The sequence below is a fragment of the Mesoplodon bidens genome (genome assembly GCF_964165515.1).
Source record: "Mesoplodon bidens genome assembly, chromosome: 5".
NCBI lineage: Eukaryota > Metazoa > Chordata > Mammalia > Artiodactyla > Ziphiidae > Mesoplodon > Mesoplodon bidens.
Window position 1 is genome coordinate 30,148,933 of NC_138161.1, and position 5,642 is coordinate 30,154,574.

Here is a 5,642-nt window from a genome sequence, read left to right on the forward strand (position 1 = left end):
GTCATATGCCAAATACTTCTCTGAACACCTTACCCAGATTTTCTCAACCCTTGTGAGATAGACTAGTCCCAATTTGCAGGGCATGAAACTGAGTATTAAAGAATTTCCACAGCTAGTCTAAGTTTACATGGCTAGTAAGTGTCAGAAACAGGATCCATTCCCAAGTCCCCATTCCATCTGTCCCAGACTAGACAGATGAGAAGGTATGTACGTTGTCATATTTCAACATCACTTTATACCTTAATAATAATATCAATAGTTTATATAGTTAACCCTTGAGTAATGCAGGGGTTAGGGGCACTGACCCTACATGCAGTCAAAAATTGATAAATAACTTATAGTTGATAAATAACTTATATCTGTGGTTCCTCCATATCTGCCCGTGGTACTGTATCCACGAATTCAACCATTGTGTAGTACTGTAATATTTACTGTTGAACAAAATCCACCTATAAGTGGACCTATGCAGTTCAAACACCTGTTGTTTAAGGGTCAGCTGTACTTACACAGTACTCTCATCTTACCAAGCATTCTTTTTTTTTTTAACAAAAACACCTTTATTTTGTCTTCAAAAAAACAAACTGTTCTTCTTTTTCCAACATAATCATGATTAACTTACAAAAACAAGCATTTACAATGCATCTTCAAAGCATTTCCCTTTAACGGAAAACTTGGCTTCACAGACTACAAACATTAAAAGGTTAAAAAAAATTCTATTTTGTTGTCATTATAAGACAAAACAGAATCTAGCATAAGTCAAGGAAATCCATTCATACTTCAGGTCCTTCTCCAGGAACCAGCATTGTTATATTATTTCCATTTAGCAAAATTTGATCTAATTTAATAATTCTTCTTCCTTCTGGTGTGATTTCAAAAGTCATCAAATCCCAGAAGTGTGCCAACAATCTCCATATCACTCTTCATCACAGTGTGAATCCTTTATCCTATACACTTGTCCACAAGCTCTAGAAGGAGAAGCTGTGATGGGTTGGTGGTAGCGTTAGCCATCATGGCTACGCCAGAAGTGGTCTTCCCAAGCATTCTTTTTAATATTTTAAGTATAGTAACTCATTTAATCTTAAGGATAACGCTATCAAGTAGGTACGACTATTATTCCCTTTTTCCTCATGAGAAAATAGGGCATAGAAAGTTAAATAGCATGGCCAGTATTAGAAAATAAGTATATAGTAGAGCAGGGATTTGAACCCATGTGTTTCAGCTACAGAGTCCATGATCTTAACCATGCTACAAGATCTGGTTGTTGCTTTGAACATATTTTTTTAACTTGAAACTTGAACAGTCTAATGATTGTGTGTGGAAAAATATTTTATGGATTAAATATAAAATGGAAATAAAAATGATATTGAGGTCTTATAATTAAAGGTCAAATAGGAAAATAAATTTTACCAATTATCTATTTAAGAACTGTGGAAACTTGAGAGGGACTGAAGCCCTTTTAAAATCTCTCAACTGGGTGGAATTAGGATAAAGAAAAACTTTGAAAATATAGAGGGAAAAGGTAATTATGGGACTAACAAAATATGTCATGCTTAAGAAAACTGAAGAAATAATGAAATCAAAGTTATATTAATGTTTGTACAAACAGATCATTTTTTCCTAGTTTGAAAAGAGTCTTGGTCATAAAAATACTGTTTAAACCTTGCCCACTTTGACAAATAATAAAACTTCACATTGTTTTATAGCTTTTCAAACTTAGCTGAAGAATAGTATCATTTTTAACCTTGTGAACCGAATGTTTGTGTTCCCCACAATTCATATGTTGAGACCCTAACCCCCAATGTCATGGTATTTGGTGTGCGGCCTTTGAGTCTTGAGTGTGGAGCTTTCACAGTGGGATTTGTACCCTTTTAAGAAAATATGGAAGAGATCTTGCTTGCTTTCTCTCTCCACCATGTGAGGACATACCAGGAAGAGGGCCCCCATCAGCAATTGAACAGCCTGAGGTCCTTGATCTTGGAATTCTCAGCTTCCAGAATTGTGAGAAATAAATTCTGTTGTTTAAGACACCCAGTCTATATTTCTGTTTTAGCAGTTCTGAATAAGATACAGTCTTCTAGCCAAGCAAACTCTGACCTGAGCAAGGAGACTGTTCGTTTTGCTGAAAGTTTGGTTTACCTAGTGTTATGTGTTGAACTGTGTCTTCCAAAATGATATATTGATATTTTAGTCCCTAGTATCTAAGAATGGGACCTTATTTGGAAACAGGGTCATTGAAGACATACTAGTTAAGATGACCTGACACTGGAGTAGGCAGGGTCCTTAATCCAGTATGATTATGTCATTATAAAAAGAGGAGAGAGAAAAGTCAGAGGGCAGACAGCCATGTGAAGACACAGAGACGCACAGGGAGAACACTGTGACAACAGAGGCAGAGGCTGGAGTGATGCAGCTGCAAGCAAAGATCACCAAGCATTGATGGCCACCACCAGGGAGGCAAGAAAGGATTCTACCCAGACTCTCAGAGGGAGCATGGCTTCGTTGACACCCTGATTTTGGACTTCTAGCCTTCAGAACTGTGAGAGTATAAATTTCTATTATATCAAGTCATCCAAAATGTGGCACGTTGTTTGGGCAGCCTGAGGAAACCATTATACTCAGCATCATCCCACACTCATAGAGAAAGAAGCTCTTGATCCCCTGCCAGCCAGCTAGCCTTAGAATCTCTTCTACCTGTGAGTTTTCTATTTCCATCCATTACAGTCATATGCCATTGCCCAGAATGATTATGTTCAGAACAGGTAAAACCGTTTTTGAAAACATGTGGCATTTTTCAGCACATAAAAGATTTCAGTTATCCTCTGTCCTGAAAAGACCCTGCCATGGGATCCACTTTGCAATTTTCTTTCCTTTCTCCACCCAAAAGGGCAAAGAGATGCACCTACTCCAATTGGAATGTTAGCTACAAAGCTGCAGGAGGACAGCAACTCTCTCTCACTCTCTCTCTCTCCCCGACTGAATCAATTAGTAGAGAAATGCTTTGTCAGAAAAGAAGGACCTCACTGACTGTGTAGCTTCCTAACCAGTCTGATAACTGTATGCTTCTCAGAACTGTCACAGATAGTGGTCTTATTACCTACCACAAACACATGTATATCCTGCATCACTTTGAAATAGCAGATTCCTATCCAACCCCCTCACCCTTAAGCTATCATGATGAGCTGAGAACTGATAAAGAGCCTTCCATTCTATCCAACCATATATTCATAGCTCTCTTTACCCTTTCTTTCTTTCTTCATCAAACCTCCAGGAATATAATTTAATGTCTTCTTATTTCCAGATATTTTTCTGTCTCTTGGGAGTTCTCTTTTCCAAAGATTGGGCTGGAAGAAACTAAACCTTGACTGTTCTGTACCTTTATTGATAAAGTGATTTTTCCCCCCATTGGTTTTAGGAATTTGGTGAAATATATTACTGTTATTATCATGGACAGATTGCCAAAATTTCAGAATGCACATTTGATTCTTATATTGAAATATAACTAATCTAAGGATGTTGTTTCCATTCCTCTCTTCTTATCTAATCTTGCAGAAACTCAAAAATCTTAATAATATTACCAATTATTCCTGGGTGATAGGCTTGTTTATTTGTTTTCTTCTTGATTGAGAAACCTCCTGTTATATAGAAACCTCCTCATCTGTAGGTAATGTATTTGTTGAATTATAGTGAAACTATGGATATGAAATTTAAGTACAACATTCTTTTGTCTTTCAGAAAAATTCCTTACTCTAGACAATATTTGGAGTGTTCAAGAGTTAGAAAAATTCAAATTAGAGCATTCTTAGTCCAGAAGCAAAAGAAATTGCTTTCAAATAATTTTTAAAATATAAAAGGTATTCATATGATTAAGATTTTACAATTCATTTTTACACATCTATTTTTTTCTAGTTTTATAGTGAAATACTGCTAAATTTTATAAAATAGTATTATTGTGGCTTTATTTTATATTTAACAGGCAAAATTAGTATATGTCATTGAAAACTTTAAAATGTAAATGGATTGTTATTCTAAATTATAGACTATTTTAAAACTAAAATTTCAATAGACTATGATTGATTGACTTAGGAAATTTCTTACTGAATAAATGTATGTTCAGCCTGAATCTGTCAACACAATTAACTTGTATTAATCTTTACTGGAATAATGTCCACAAGTAAATTTATTGTCATATGTTTGCTGGGTTGCTATATTCATAGGATTAAAAATAAATGAGAGATAAAAAGATGAGAAATAGTAAATTTTATTAACTCTTGGTGGAAAAACAGAATTAATTATTAAAGATTTATATAATTATTATGTCCAACAAATGAATATAATGAAAAGATTTTAATGAAGATTAACAGAGGCCCAAAGCAGCTGAATTCTAAACATAGGTCTGAAAATCATTTTTACAGTGGTGGTAAATGTGAAGTTCAACTTGTATAAAGATCTTGGGTTATGATTTAGGATTAAACCAAGAAAAAATCGTCATGATTATTGTATTGAGATTTCACTGAAGGCAAGGGCTTTTGTGTTTAGGTCTAAGATCCTATCATTAAAAGGACAAGCAAACCTTTACCGAGCGTATTCTTCACAGTAAATGTGTGAGCTGACTTTCAACAACTGCCCTTTATGTTGATCTTGTCTTCAAAATCATGGTAGACAAAGGGAACTAAAACAGGAATAAAAATATTAAGCTTAAGTCATAGGAATTTCAGAATATTTGAAGTTTAGAATTGTATTATGTACCATTTCAAAATTAATATATGCTTACAAAAGTTGAAAAAAGAAAGTGAAATTTTAAAAAGTATACAAATATAGACAAGTCACACAAGGCTAATATTTTTTAAATGTTGTTCTAAGCTTTTTTCCTGAGAATCATCTTTGTTGTTGCTAAGATATTTCATTAACTGAGAAGAACTTTGTGATTTATATTTTTTGTGTTATATTCAACCAGTATGACACTTCTCCAGTTATTGTAACCAGAGAAGAACCAGTGCTTTTTTCTAGTTTTTATTATGGGTGAGTCATTGGGAGGTGGTATCTATCCCTCCTGCCTCTGCACTCTCTACACCCTACTTCCATATTCATGAGGAATAACACTGCTGTATTGCTATTACATGGCAAAAGTGAGATAGAGTAGCTCACAGCTGGTCAATACACATACATTCACACACACACACACACACACACACACATTCAGTCACTCACCACTTGAACAATGAAGACCTTCCTTCCCATAGAAGAAATAGGTAGAGTAAGGATAAAGCTGCATCGAATGTGTGTTCTGCTTTCTTCTGTAATTTCCAAGCCTAGTCTGAGGGTAGGATTATTATTAATGTTTATAAATTGCTTACTTTAATAGTTAATAGCAACACAGGGGAAAACAAAAAGCATAATTGAGAGGATTTTAGAAAGGATACAAAGAATCAACTCCCCAATGCAACTGTTTTAGTGTATGTCTTTCTGATCATTAATTCTAGGTATTTTTAAATTTTAATGAATTTATACAGTTTTATTACTTGCAATTTCTAAGGTGCTACTTGATTTTCATTATTTTAAAATTTGTTACAATAAATTGAATAACTGTGTCATAATTTACATGACTATTGCTCTATCATGGACTGTTCCATGAAATTCTAGAA

At 34.4% G+C, this 5,642-nt stretch overlaps 1 pseudogene across 1 annotated transcript; it reads right to left on the minus strand.

The window, feature by feature from the left end:
* Positions 1–761: 761 nt before the first annotated feature.
* Positions 762–1,019, minus strand: LOC308617599 (U6 snRNA-associated Sm-like protein LSm5; annotated as a pseudogene). Its single transcript has one exon. The product of its transcript is annotated as a U6 snRNA-associated Sm-like protein LSm5 (transcript).
* Between the last annotated feature and the right edge of the window lie 4,623 nt (positions 1,020–5,642).